Here is a 15,194-nt window from a genome sequence, read left to right on the forward strand (position 1 = left end):
TTCCCTTTTCCCCATTTTCGCTTTATGTTTTTACTCCCCTCTCTTCCTCTCTGCTATCAGTTAGCTAAACTCACAGGGACTCCCACTGAACCTTTCTTAGTCCCTTCCTCCCCATCTCTCCCCACATACCTTCAGGCTCTTTGTCCTCTGAGTGACAGATTACTGGAACACCTAGAACCATATCAGGTCAGGCCCAGAAGGATCTTGACTAATCCCACATGCACTTTACAGATGAGGAAGTTGAGGCCTAGAGAGGAAGGGGATTTTCCCAAGGTCCTACTTCAAGTAAGTAGCAGACTTCTGGCTAGCGCAGCACAAAATACAGCCTACAGTGGGTCTTAAAGAATGTCAACACTTGCTTTCCACTTCGGACTTCCTGAAACTAAAGCCACTCGTTTCTGTTTCACGTTCATTGCCTCACCGTCACAATGTCCTTTTGGCCTCTTGGTTCAGGAGCGAAATCAATGCTGGCAGGTTTTTGTGCCCAGAGAGGCCTGTCCCAGCCCTGGCCTGGGTCTTGGCCTTCAGAGATGGATGGATGGGGGGAGGGGGGAACACAGATACGGCAAGTTGGGATCCATATAACCAGCCCCCCTCCAACCACCTCCTTGTACTCCAGACACAAGTAGCTTCTTTTGATCCCAAAGTCCAAGAATTCCCTGAATTCAAGAATCAACTAGCAGCCAGTTTTGAAATTTTCTGGGCATCCAGGATTTAACTTAGGCTGGTGATGACTGAAGTCAGGCTGAGGATAAATTGGAGGTGATGTAAAACAAGAAGACACAACTCTTTTTTTTTTTTTTTTTTTTTTTTTTTTTTTTTTTGCAGTACACGGGCCTCTCACTGCTGTGGCCTCTCCCGTTGCGGAGCACAGGCTCCGGACGCACAGGCCCAGCGGCCATGGCTCACAGGGCCCAGCCGCTCTGCGGCATGTGGGATCCTCCCGGACCAGGGCACAAACCCGTGTCCCCTGCATCGGCAGGCGGACTCTCAACCACTGCGCCACCAGGGAAGCCCCGAAGACACAACTCTTAAGGCCAGGTCCAAGAGACAACAACTCTGTTACATTACAGTCTATTTCCTCCGTTCACTTCAAGCAAGCGGACTATGGGGCCCAGAGTAGGGAGCCCAGGCTGGGCTATGAGACATCCCATAACATCAGCAGCCGGAGGTTTTTTTTTTTTTTTTTTTGGCCGTGCCTCGAGGCATGTGCGATCCTAGTTCCCCAGCCAGGGACTGAACCCTTGCCCCCTGCAGTGGAAGCACGGAGTCCCAACCACTGGACCACCAGGGAATTCCCAGCGGCTTGATCTTGAGGGAAGAGCATGGGCTGGAGAAAAAGCAGGCGGCTGGCACGTTGCTCTGGGATCTGAGTAGTAATGATGTGGAGAACAGCCTGTTAAGAAGCCTCTCAGAACTCTTTGTAATCCGCCAGCCCAGTGCTTTCGGGCAGAGAGCAGTTCTGCAAGTCGGTGATAAGCTGAGAGTGGGACACAGGTGTGCTGTCAGGGAAGTCACCTTAGGCCAACGGTGAGAGTCCCCAAGGCTGTCTAAGTGCCCAGGACAGAGGGAGAAGTGGCACCTGTGAAGGGCTGTGTTGAGAAGAAGGGATTGAAGTAATTCTTTTCAACTAGTACAGCCTGTAACCTCCTTTAGGGGAGTGGCCATGTCTTATAGTTTCTGAGTCCCCAGGTGCAGCACACATATTAGAGGCTCTATGAATGTTTGTTATAAAGACCTACAGTCACGAGTCCATCCGTCATTCTCCTGCATCCAGGCACAACGGTGACCTTCCACAGTCCCTGCTCCCCTCATTCCAGCAGCCCTCTGCCAGCTCTAAGTGATGGGAGGCCCAGGACATGGAGAGAGACCATTCATAATGTTCAGTCCCTTCTTGCCCACGATGCCAGGCCCTCCCTAGGGGCCCTCTATTGGGAGTGGTAGAAACAAGTCACCAAGGGTCCCATACCTTTCTTTCTTGCTGGGGTCCCTTTCTCCAGCCAAACGAACACAGGAGCCATTTCTTTTCCTTCATACTCCCCTGCTGGAGGGAGGGGGAAATAACAAGGAACCATCATCAGCTAACAGTGTTATTTCCTAGCCTGTGGTTGGCCAGAGCCCACGACTGGCCCTTGTCCACACGGTCTGGTGCTGTGGCTGCATCAGCTTGGGTAGAAATTGTATGAGCAGCTGCCACACTGGGCACGGGGCCAAGAAATTAGCAGCCCACCCCGTGTTTCTCTCCAAGTTCTGCAATCGTTTTCACTGCATCTTATTTGGGGCTGCCGCATATGATAATGTTTGTATCGATTGAGCCCTTCCTCTCACACAGCTGCTGTTCTAAGACTTCTATAGGGATTATTGTGTTTAGTTCTTTCTCCACAGCTCTATGAAGTAGTCAGTGTTATTCCCATTTTACAGATGAAGAAGCTGAGGCACAGATGTGTTCACATACCTTACCCAAGATCCCCAGTGGTGGAGCCAGGATTAAACCCCAAGGGGTCTGACACCCAAGTCCACACTACTGACCGTACCACGGGCTGACTCCACGGAGTGCATGGTCTTAGAAGGTATCAGACCCTGCACTATGGAGAGTGGCCAGCCTACAGCCAGCAGTCAGTAAACTCCGTGGCTTAGAGACAGGTGTGTTACCTAGGACAGTGGGCACTGCATCAGGTGCCAGCCTCCCCGGGCTGTGAGGGCCGCTCCACCTCCCTCTGCTCCTACGCCAGGCAGCGCCCTTCACTCAGGTTCAAGAGTGTCGCGGCCACCGGGGAAATGAGCGGTATTGGCGGACGGGGTAGCTTGCTCCTCCTTCTGGGAAAACAACCCAGAGTCCTGTCCTGCTGTCACCTGTCTCATCTGGAACCACCTTAAAATCTGTCATCTGCACTTTCAGGCTGGGACACCTCAGAGACCCAAGGGATGACTTTCCAGACCCCAGCGAGAAAACCCAGTCTAACACGCGCCTGCCGAGAGAGGATGCAAATGGCTCCTGGGAAACTCGCCTGGCCACACGCTCTCTCGGACCGTAAGCTCGCTAGCTAACAAATGTCCACCGTGTGCCCTCCTAACTGGCCATGTAGTGCTCGCCACCAACTTGCCTCTACTTACCCACCCACTCTTGCTCCTTCTCCCCTCTTCCCTTTGTCCCCGCCCCACGGGCTGTCTCCGTCTCCACTGGAATGGCACTCCGTCTCACTGGGACCTTCCACATCTGCTCCCACCCCTGCCCCCAGCTTCCCTCCCTTCTGACGTTTACTCAGATCTGAGGATGCCTCCTCCCACCAGCCCACGCTGAGGACCTGCAGGCCAAGGGGACGACGGAACCTCCTGCCAACAAGTCAGGGCTGCCGCTCTCTCTGGGGATGACGCTGCCTCCCTCATCACCTCCCTGGGGCACAAAAGCTGAGTCCTTTTGTGTTAATTCCTGGGGTTGCTTGCTTTTGGCGGCATGCTAATTTATGCAAACTGAAGGCAAATGAGTATAGAAAGCTATGTGACCCTGGATTTACTGGAGATCAGCAGCTCCCCTGACGGGAAGACTTAGGGAAATTCTGGAATCTACTTCCGAAGAGAAATTTAAAAATAGAGTGGCCTCCAGTTGGAGTTTGGGGAGCGATGTGGCTGGAAGTCATTCGGAGAAAAGAAGCACAGTCTGGCTTCCCTGTCATTAGTAAGTGACCCAGCAAAAGTCAGAGGAAGAGAAAGCATCTGGCTGCCAAGCCCTCCCCCCTTCTCCTCTCCTGGCTCTGAGCTCTGGTTACGCCCCATGCCCTGCCAAAACCTCCCAACGGGGTACACAGTGGAGGGCAGAGCACCCAGGGCATTACTGCATCTCTGAAACAAGGCATTATTTATGTCCCACTCCCCATGACAACGCTCTGCTATTCTCCCCTCTTCTTGCATCTCCTACATCCACCCCCTTCTACTTGTCCTCACTGGGTCTGGCTGGTCAAGTACACAGAATGTTCTGCAACCTGGCCAGAGTGGTTAGGCAGCAGTCTGGATGTTCCAATAAAGAAGACCTCAGAGGATAGCTCTGGGGTAGGTCAACTCAGGCACGAAGCCTTAGGCGTCTCATTTGCAGGAGGACCATTCCAAGAAAGGACAGGAGGGAAGAAGGTGGCCACAGAAGAAACAGCTTCCGTTCTTCTGCCCCTAGGCTGGGAGGTGCTGACTAACTCCAAAAGGCACAAACTGACCTTTGCTTAAAGATTTCAAGAGAAGAAAATACTTTTTCCAAAATCTTTCCAACAGACTACCAAGCGTCATCAGAATGTTTTTACTTGTATTAACATAATTGCTTGGTGCTGCCATGGACGTCATTGTCTTCTGGTTCTTTCCTTCAGGTAACTAGAGTACAGATGCTTCTGGGTTTTGTTTGTTTGTTTGTTTTTTATTTTTTGCAGTACGCGGGCCTCTCACTGTTGTGGCCTCTCCCGTTGTGGAGCACAGGTTTCGGACGCGCAGGCTCAGCGGCCATGGCCCACGGGCCCAGCCGCTCCGCGGCATGTGGGATCTTCCCGGACCGGTGTACGAACCCACGTCCCCAGCATCGGCAGCCGGACTCTCAACCACTGCGCCACCAGGGAAGCCCGTTTCTCGTTTTTAAGGTAATACACCGGCAAACCCTTAACACATGTCATGAAAACACCTGAAGACAAACTCCCCCAAGATTCAGGGACCGCCTCACTGCTTCGCTTAAAAGAGATGATCCAAACTGAACCCTCCACTTCAGGGGACAGGAGCTGTGTTCTCATCTGTGTTCCCCTAGCTTGGTGGAAAGTTTATTGAAGGCCAAAACTTTCAACTAGTCAGTATTTGGGGCTACTCAGAGGAAAGAAAACATGCTCTTCCATGTATGTAAAAGGCAAGGGCACACTGTGTATCAAGCATGTAATATATCTCTTTTAAGTCTTATAACTAGCCCAATAGATGTGTATCATTCCCATCGTACAGATGAGGAAACTAAGGCTAAGAGTTAAAGGCATTTGCCCAAGGTCACAGAGCTGATGAATGGTTCTGGCAGAACCTTCTACTGCTCATTACTATCCACTTTCTCCTTTTCTTTCTAGGCACGTCTTAAACTATATTTCCTGGTCCTCTTGCTATTAGGCTGACCGCATCACTGAATTCTGCCAGTGAAATAGGGACAGAAGTGATTTTGCCACTTCCGGTCCTAGTCCATAAAAACCTTGGTACATCATGCCCTTTCCCATCGCTATCTGGATGACCCAGGGTACCAGGAAGCCAAAAAGATGGGAGGAGCTTGCTCCCTGAGTGACTACATGGAACAGAGCACCCTTCACCTTGTCCTCTGCTCCCTGCACTGGACTGTGACTTGGATGAGGTAAACCTTCAACGTGTTAATCCACTAAGAGTTTAGTTTGGGGCTTCCCTGGTGACGCAGTGGTTAACAATCCGGCTGCCAAAGCAGGAGACACGGGTTCAAGCCCTGGTCCGGGAAGATCTCACATGCCGCGGAGCAACTAAGGCCGTGCACCACAACTACTGAGCCTGTGCTCTAGAGCCCGCCTGCCACAACTACTGAAGCCCGCACGCCTAAAGCCCATGCTCCACAACAAGAGAAGCCACCACAATGAGAAGCCCACGCACTGCAACCAAGAGTAGTCCCTGCTCACCACAGCTAGAAAGAGCTTGTGCACAGCCACGAAGACACGGTGCAGCCAAAAATAAACAAATAAAATAAATTAATTTAAAAAAAAAAAAGAGTCGTTTGTCCTGACCGCATGGTGAAGGCAAGAACTGGCACCAAATCCATCAGACTCTAAAGACCATCCTCTCTCATTGAGACGTATTGACACAAATACAGCAGAAATATAAAAGCCCATCTATAAAATATTATCTAATCCCACAGTTCACCTCTCTCCCACCATGCCTCTCCCACAAACAAGAATTAGATTCCTCAAGATTTTAGAGGAAATTGGGTAAACAAAAACATAAAATCAAGCAAGCAATCGACAAATATTTGTTGACTGCACACTACCTGCCAAGCATAGACAAATCTGCTTTTGTTGTCACCCTGAGGTCATGAACTCTGCCCTTTGCTGTCCCGGATGGGAGGGGAGCAGAGGATAAGGTGGGAGGCAAGCCTATGCCTGTTCTTTTCAGCAATGAGATTCTCCTTGGTTCTCCCAGTGTGTTAATGGGCTACCTGGGGAGTGTCTGATTTTATGTTTGAGAAGAAGAATAGACTTTCAATCTGAAAAACAATTTTTTAAATTTAAAATACATTGGGACCTCCCTGACGGTCCAGTGGTTAAGACTCCACACTTCCACTGCAGAGGGCGTGGGTTGGATCCCTGGTCAGGGAACTAAGATCCCACATGCGTGAACACAATAAAAACACTGAGCATTAAAAAATGCAATGTAACTATATATTCAAAGGAGAGTTTTTAATTCTTTTAAAAATAAAATAAAATACATTATATTCCTGAAGTTTCACATTTTACAGATGGGCAGACTGAGACTCAGAGAAGCTTAGAAACAGCCCCAGGCCACAGTGACAGAAGTTAAACTTGAACTCCGCTTCGTCTGATTCCAAAGTCCTTGCTCATTGCACCATGGCAGTGTTTTCTTAAACTGGGCTGCTCTTCAGAATCACCAGGGGAATAGTTAAAACACAGATTCCTGGGCTTGGCGCCAGACTCCCAAATCACTGACCTGGGGCAGGCCTCAGCAATCTCTCTTCGCACACACCCCAGGCCTGACTGAAGACCAGCCAAGTTTGGGATCCACTTCTCTGCACCTCGCGGTGGGAAAGCTAAGAGGGTACATGGATGCCAAGGGAGCAGAGGGGAAGAGAACACAAGGGGGCCTTCTATGGGTTTGTCCAGGCCCGGCCCTGCTCACAGCTGGGATCCTGGCCATGAGACCCAGAGGACAATTAACGAAAGCAAGAAAAGGCCTTTTGACTCAGCTGTTTCCCTTACATCTCTGCTCAGGTGCGAAGAGGGTATCATGCCTGTGGAATTCTGCTGCATCCACAGGCATCTCCAGACCTATTTTTTAAATTCGCCAGGAATGAAGAGAGAAAAGTCTGCCAAGGTTCAGAATTTGCTAGTCATGTTCCTGACTCAGTAAAACTGCCTTGATTTTAGTGTTCATTGCTTCCAAGCCTGTGCTCTCTGAGACGTGGCTGGGATGAAACTGACTGCCACACTATCTTGGAGGCCAATTCATGAAGAATGGAGACAAAACCGGCAGGAGGGTACCGTTTAGCCCTGAGGAGCTGAATGGTTACTTGAAGAAACATTTTAGCATATCTGTATATATCAATAGGCACTACAGGAGCTCTGCTGGGGAACAGTAATAACAGCTGCCCTTAACTGAGAGCTTAGTTTGTACAGGTTCACAGTCTCTTATCCATAGGTTGACCCTATAAATGTATCATCCAAACTGAGCAATTGTGAAAGTGAAAGTTGGGAGAGCTATTAATAATGTCACCAGGACAAGGGCAAACCAGAATATCCCAAGCAAACTGGGATGTATGATCACTCTATCCAAACCCCTGAGCCAAATGGGTTTCAAATTCAGACTTTTAAAAGATTTTACAGGAAATACTGTACTTGCGTGTGTATCTCACACACACATACAAATACCCTAGAGGGATCCAGGGCAGCACCTCATGATCAAACGTTATATTTCTGCAGCAAATATACGAATATTCACAAGGGGGATAAACACACACTTCGGGTCAAGTTTTGCCATCTAATGATTTCTGAAAAATACTTGTTTTCAGAAAAATTGTCTTTCAAATTGTGGCAAGGGTTTGTGGACCTGTACTGAGAGCTTTAAGTACTTTCCATAGTGTGGCAGAGATGCTAGCTGTCCCACTGTAAAGGTCCTCTCCTTCTTTGATAGTAGCTAAGTGTGCCCATGGCCGTCTGGAATAAAGACTACATTTCCCAGTGTTCCTTGAAGCCAGGTGTGGTCACGCGACTGAGCTGTAGCCAATGAGATTTGTACGTGGAAAGATGTGATCAGGACAACCCACAAGTACAGGTACCCATGTACCTGTCGTTGACAGAGGGCATCCATTCTGATTAATTGAAATCCATGTTGTAAATACTTGGAAAATGACTTCTGGTGTGCAAAAACTTCTGGGAAGTCTCTTTAGAGAGATGGGTATGCTCTTCTCCCCCTCCTTCCTCCTTCCTCCTTCCTCCTGGCTGGAGTGTGGACACGACGGTTGCACCTTGAGCATTCACATCACTTTTGACCACGAAGCTGAGGGCCACAGCTTCTGAGGAACCAGAAAGCTAGTAGGATCTTGGCTCTGGACAACTCCCTGGATGGCCTACCTCTGGACATTCGATGTGAGAAAATAAAACCTTTTTGATTTACGGCACAATTCATTTGTACTTTCTGTCACTCGCAAAGGAACCTGTATTCTAGGATTTGCTCTTGGCCAGCCTCAAACTCTCAGATGGTGATGTTTATTTCTCTCTCATTCAAAGGCCTGCAAGTGGGCTGCGGTGGCTCTGCATCAGACCGCGGGTCGTGTTCACATCTGCCCCACACGTCTCTGAATTCTGGGACTAGTGGACGCTAAAGACGTGCTCTGTGTGTCAGGGTGAAGCTCAACCACACGAGCACATTTACAGCTTCTGCTAATGTTATGCTCCATTCCTTTGGCCAAAACAAGTCACAGGACAGACCAACATCAAGGGGAGGGGACGAGGATACAGTGAACACCTGCAGGCGATCATCTACAGAACGGATACACGTGTGACCCCGTCCTACTGCCGCACATGCACCAGGGGCTTCCAGGCATCACCCCTAGCATCGCGGCAAGCCAGCCGCTCCTCCTGATCACTTCCCATAATTCCTGGTATGCTGCCCTCCCCGCCCCTAACCCCCAGAGGGCACTACCAAGGGGAGGGCCACAGGACAAGATGTCCTTCTGTTTGGTGTCCGCTCTCTGTGCTCTCCTCAAGACCACACACCAGGCTACGCCAGCACACCTGACCGAGAGGTTACGTGGGGGGGCCCTCCTACCTCACATCTGTGTCTGTCTCCCAGGGGCCTCCTTCTTCCGAACCTCCTCCGACAGTTTCCACCCTGTGTTGTGCCCAGCCCCTGCCCCACAACCAGGGAGAGCGAGGGGACTTCTGGAAACGTCCTCATTAGAGTAAGGAAGTGCATTTCCCACAAACCTCTCCTCCGGCCTTACTGTGCAACCCCAGGTCCCACCCCCACCAAACAGGAACTGTTGGAGGAGAGGTTTAAGTAAATTCGCCTCAGGCACACCCGAAAGCCTGAAAGAAAATACCCAGAGAAGCTGGGAGGAGGGGGTGGAAGCTGGGTGTGTTGTCCACTCAGCCAGTAGGGAGCTGGGGTTGAGGGAAGAACAGATGGGCAGATTTTGCCATTAACTGGCGGTGTGACCGCCGGCAACCCCTTTTCCAGGCTTCCATGTCTTTCTTTGTTAAAAGAGGGACTTGGCCTTCCCTGGTGGCGCAGTGGTTGAGAGTCCGCCTGCCGATTCAGGGGACGCGGGTTCGGGCCCCTGTCCGGGAAGATCCCACATGCCGCGGAGCGGCTGGGCCCGTGAGCCATGGCCGCTGAGCCTGCGCGTCCGGAGCCTGTGCTCCGCAACGGGAGAGGCCACAACAGTGAGAGGCCAGCGTACCAAAAAAAAAAAAAAAAAAAAAAAAAGAGGGTGGCGTTTATTCTTGATGGCATTTAAGGTGTCTTCCGGTTCTGAAAGGTTGTGACCTCAGAGGGAGGGAACGGGAAGGAAGAGCCAGAGGGTGGGTGTCTGGAAGGACACATACGGTGAGGCCCAGGGAGCTGGGCTAGCATGAGGCTGAAGTTCATGTCCTTTGGCCCTTTTCAAATTGTAACGCCCACCAAGCTCAGCCCTTACCTGCCTCTGGGACCCATTCAGGGCCATGGTCTAAGGTCACAAAAACTGTCCCCAGCAGGGGGATCCATCGGCACTGACTACAGTATGATGACACCCTGGGTGTGTAGCAACTCTGGCCTCAGCGCTCACCACTCCCTGCCTTAAGGTCCAGCAACTCTAAACTACCTTTAGTTCCCAACACACACCTGGTGCCTTTTGGCCTCCAGGCTCTTATTTGTGCAGTCCCCTCTCCCTGGGAGACCACTGTCTCTTGATCTCCAGTCCCCCACCCCACCTTTCCCGGCCAATGCCTCCTCATCCTTTGCAATTCAGCTTCATCCCCACCCAGGTTCAGTGCTTCTCCACACTGCTCCCGTAATGCTTCAGCATTGCACTCACTACTATCTGCTTGTGTAACTGTCCTGCCCTACTAGACTCTGAGCTTCGTGAGAGCAGAGACCATGTCTTATCCATTTTCTTTCATGCCCTTTATCTTTCATAGCACCTGACACATGACAAATGAGCAAGCTCTGACTGATGAATGAATGAACAAGTGAACGAACGAACTGGGAAAGAAAAAAGCTGGAAGGAATGTCATACATGGATGGTAACGACTACCTTTAGCCTCCCACCCCTTCTATTTGCTACACACATCATATCTGTAGTCCAGGGAAATCACGCTGAGTAAACACCAGAGGTGGCCTTTAAGCCAGGAAAAAGAGATCACCAAGGAAAGAAGCACTGTGTCTGATTGGAGGGAAATAAACGCCTTGCCTTAACGATGGTGGGGGAGAGAGTGAGTTTGGGGTGCGAGGTCTAGGAGGGGCAGGACAGTCAGGAAAGGAGTCTTTGAAGAAAGCAGGCCTTCATGGGGTCATTGAGAAGGTTGGATTTGGTGGGTAGATGGAAACTGAGCTGTCACACACATCCATGGCTCCACCTGGGCAAGGAAGAGGCTCTGAGGAGGAAATCTGAGTGTGTGAGGGGTATGTGAGGGCAGAGAGACAACTTCAGCTGGGTTCCTGAGTCCCAGAGGAATCCAGGTGGCAGAAGGAGGGTGGGCTCCCCTTTCCCCCTCTCTCACTCCTCTTTGGCTGTGTAGGGTTGCCTCAGGCCTGGTGATTTGAGCACGGGGGTCAATCCCTCCCATGGAGCTCCTGGTAAGAGAGTTTGTGATGTTCCCTCAGGAGGCTACTCAGTGGGCCTGATAAGGGGCAGGCCGGGGGGCGGGGTTTAAAGAAGATGATTAAAATTGCATAGTGATTAGACTTGAATATTCTAGTCAGGAGTTTTATTCATAAGAGAATGTTTCTTTTTACATGATGTGCCAACCACCATTGTTGAGTTTCTCCGCCAAGGTTCAGTGTGCACCGCGAGGAAAGATATTAAACATCGGAAGCGTCTAAATTGTAGTGGATGTAGCCAAGGACATTTGACGTGCCCTAAGCTGACGATCCCCACCCCCGTGGGCCCCCAAGAAGAGGGAACCTCGTCTGTCCCTAAGTGTAAGCATGAATCGAACCCTGAAGCCTCCCGCAAAGAGGTCACTCAGCACCAATTAAAACCCAGGCCATTACCTCAGCAGACTCCGTGGCTTCATCCTCTCCAGAAGAAGGAACAGCCGGCACAGGATTCTCAAGGCTGACTAGACTGGCTCCAGGAGCCAATTTCACCTCAACGAACATCGCAGGAGGCCGGCGCCGACTGAACGAACTGCGCACGCACACGGTTTGCGCCGTTGTGCGCAGGGGCGACTGGGCGCATGCGCCAGTATGCGCATGCGCAGGTGCGAGTGTGCGCATCACTGGCTGTCCGCCCTCTTTTAATTTATTTATATATTATTATTATTTTTTTTCTTTTCTTTTTTTCTTTTTGCGGTACGCGGGCCTCTAACTGTTGTGGCCTTTCCCATTGCGGGGCACAGGCTCCGGACGCGCAGGCTCATCGGCCATGGCTCACGGGCCTAGCCGCTCCGCGGCGTGCGGTATCTTCCCGGACCGGGGCACGAACCCGCGTCCCCTGCATCGGCAGGCGGACTCTCAACCACTGTGCCACCAAGGAAGCCCTTGTCCGCACTCTTGCCCCATCCTTTCCTCCATCCCAGACCCAGGTCCCTGCATTCAGGGCTGATGAAACAGGGCTGTGTAAACTCCTATTCAACTCATTTTAATTGAAGGTCCTACAGATGACCAGAAATTTTGCCTCAATTCAATAGAACTTGTAAAATGCAAGACCACCTGCCTCTCTCCTCCTAACCAACTCAACCCATCGCCAAGTCACTGGAGATGTAACCTGGGCCCCTCAGGAGCCTCTGCTCCTATCAATGTCTTACCTGGGCGGGGGGGGGGGGGGGCGGGGGGGGCAGTGGCGGGAGCACGGGGCTGCAGAAAAGACCCAAGGGAGAAGCAGCTGCAGTTAAGGCCCTAAGATGAAACTCCTCCCCAGCCCAGCCTCCTCAGAGACGATGTTCCTTCTAATGTTTGTTTTAACCATATTCTAATTCCTTGAAGTTGCCAACGGCTAACCACACTGCCAACTTGGCTGACAAAAACAGATATTAGTGTTGTAAATAAATTGAACTTACCCAACAGTTAATAAGATTTGCAAAATGATATGGAGCATATAGTCATTACTTTGTTTCCTGGTAATTAATCATGGTGGAAATAAATAAGGCCAACCACTGCTTCCCAAGGACTGCATCTCCCAAGCCACAGGCTTCACAGAGGCTTTTCTAATTCCTGGATATTAGCTGTGCTGTCTGGCTTTGTGTTGTCTGTGCAGCTTCCAACTCCTCTTTCCTATTGGATGAGAATCTCCCATTGGATAAGGTCTTGGTAGGTGCCTACTTGGGACACTAAACAGGCCAGGTGCTCCTCTCTGCACCCAGGTGTCCAGGTCATAGACCTGAACCCCAGCCTGATTCAATATGCTACTTCTGCCAAGACTTGTCTCGAACAAGTGACGCAAGGCACAGAGGCACTAGAATTCTTTCCCAGTGATGAGGGGTCTGTACCAGGCCATTCTGGCTGAAAAGCATTTATTTCAAAAGCTCCTGCTGTTTTCTGCCTATTTCCTCCAGGCCCCACCCTATATTTTCTTCCCAATAAATTCCCTTTTTGGCTACAACAGCCAGACACTGTTTCTTTCTCCTGAAAGAAACAGTGTAACCCACCAAACAGCTGCTTCAAACCTTTCTTGCTAACAGAATCCCAAGTTTTCAATTGTTCGTACATCCATCAGGCCCAGGTAGATGTATCATGATTGGTCCGTCCCATCCCTTTGTCCAGTGATTGGTTTAAGATTAGACCTGTGACCCAGTTCTGACCAGAGACCCAGAAGGAAGCTACTAGAGCTCTGAGAAAGCTTTTCCTCACTGATTTCACCCTTACCCCTTTTCTTCCTACTTGAGAAGCTGCTACATGAGAATGGAAGCTTGGAGCCACTGCAGCCATCTTGCCGCCATGAGGGAAGACCGCGGCAGCCGTGAAGAAGGCAGAGAGAGAAGGTGGAAGGGCCTGAGTCCTTGATGATCTCTCAGAGATTCCACACCAATCCTGGCATCACCTGTCTCTGACCTGCAGGTTTGCTGTGATTAATCAGCCCGGTCATTTAGTTCTTTATTCCAAGTGTTTTGTTATTTGCAGCTGAAACATCCTGATATACTGATTCATTAAATTTCACTGTTTTCCAAAATAACATATATTCTATATATAAATCTGTTCCTCTGGGGAACCTTGACTGAGTAGACCAGTGTACTGGTGGGTTGAGGGTAGCATCAAAAGATTCCTTTTATTTTTATTTTTTTTTTGCCTAGGATAGTCTCTACAATCTGTTCTGTTGACAGAGCATACCCTGGGGAGCAAGAGGGTGGTGGGGACAGTGATGTCCCATCCGAGGGGAAGAGTTGGGAGAGGGAAAGGACAGGGAGGAGGGGGGTGGGGTGCATCAGGCCATAGTGTGGAGGACCTGAACCGTCAGGGTGAGGAGTGTGTAGTTACATTAGTAGTGGTCACTGGGGAGTCACCGGAGGTTCCTGAGGAAGAGAGTGACATAATCCAAAAGCTAAATCTGGTGGCTCTGTGGAGAGGGATTGAACAGGAGCGCTGATGTCATGGGGCCCAGGGAAAACATAACGAAAGGCTGAACTTGGGCATGAGGAGATGGTAGAAAGTTCACACGAGGAAAGAACAGAATAGAATCCAGGTGACCAGACCACCGAGGACATGTAGGAGGAATGCTAACTCCAGTAAGGGAACTAGAAAGTGAGGCCAGGGAGCTGGTTTGTGGGCAAGCAATACTGAGTGTAAGGTACTCGTAGGTCGTCCAAGTAGAGATTTTATTGGAATCATTATTGACTGACACATATTGAGAACATACTCCCTTCTGGGTACCATGTTAAGCCCTTCAAACTCATGATCTCATTGAATCCTCACAGCATCCCATTGGGTAGATATTATTACCCCCCTTTTTAAGATGAGGAAACTGAGACTCTGAGAAGTTAAGTACTTCCCAAGTTCCCACAGCTAGTAAGAGGCCAGGCTCGTTACTCCAAAGCTCCCAACCGCCTCTAGGCTCCGGCAATTGGACAAGAGGTTAGAAGCTAGTTTACGGCCACAGAGATGATGCGGGGGGGGTCTTAGGAATGTCCTGGGACCTCCAGGAAATTTGGAGGAGGAGAGGGAGAGAAGAACTAGTCTTTATCGAATACCCTTAGACAAGTCACTTCACTGTCACCATCCATCAGTTAGCCTTTACTCAGACCTCAGTTCAGCAGGATGTGAGTGGGGTTTGGAGTTGGTATTGATGTCCCACTACAGCTCACTAGCCACAGTGCCATTAGCTGAATGTGAAAGAGATCCCTTGCTCCTTCCACTTTCCAACTCAAATTCCCAACTTCTTTTTCTTTTCTAATCAATACTTCTTTTCTGGTTGTGAGTGGCGGGCAGAACTTTGAAGCAAAATCTGGACAGCAGATGCAGAGGTGGAGCCAGGGCCGGGGAAGCAATTTTGGCGGTCGCTGTACTTTTCAGTTATTCCTCGGGAGCTTCAGAGGTAGTCTGGGATGGAGAGGCACTGAAGAGACAAGAGGGTAGAGAGGATGGCCAGAGGAAGAGGGGAGATGCTGGAGACAGAGAAACCGGGAAGGAAGGCTCGAGGGAGCTGGGGCCAAGGAAGCATTTCATTTACCCTTTCTCCGTCCTCACTTTTATCCCCCAGGATCCTCACACTGGGCTTCTTGACTCCCTTTTCATCTTCTAAAAGAAAAGAAACTCAAGAAAACAAACTGAAACCAAGTTGATCTTCTCCCCTTCCAAGGCAG

At 50.2% G+C, this 15,194-nt stretch overlaps 1 long non-coding RNA gene across 1 annotated transcript in view; it reads right to left on the reverse strand.

The window, feature by feature from the left end:
- LOC136793637 (uncharacterized) overlaps nt 1–11,576 on the reverse strand; it is a 48,016-nt gene extending 36,440 nt beyond the window's left edge. Inside the window, exons 1-2 of the long non-coding RNA XR_010839253.1 lie at nt 11,452–11,576; nt 1,970–2,044 (exon numbers count right to left, since the gene is read on the reverse strand). This is a non-coding gene — a long non-coding RNA (uncharacterized lncRNA). The remainder of the gene's footprint in view (nt 1–1,969; nt 2,045–11,451) is intronic.
- Between the last annotated feature and the right edge of the window lie 3,618 nt (nt 11,577–15,194).

The sequence above is a fragment of the Kogia breviceps genome, chromosome 1, assembly GCF_026419965.1.
Source record: "Kogia breviceps isolate mKogBre1 chromosome 1, mKogBre1 haplotype 1, whole genome shotgun sequence".
NCBI classification, from domain to species: Eukaryota; Metazoa; Chordata; class Mammalia; order Artiodactyla; family Physeteridae; genus Kogia; species Kogia breviceps.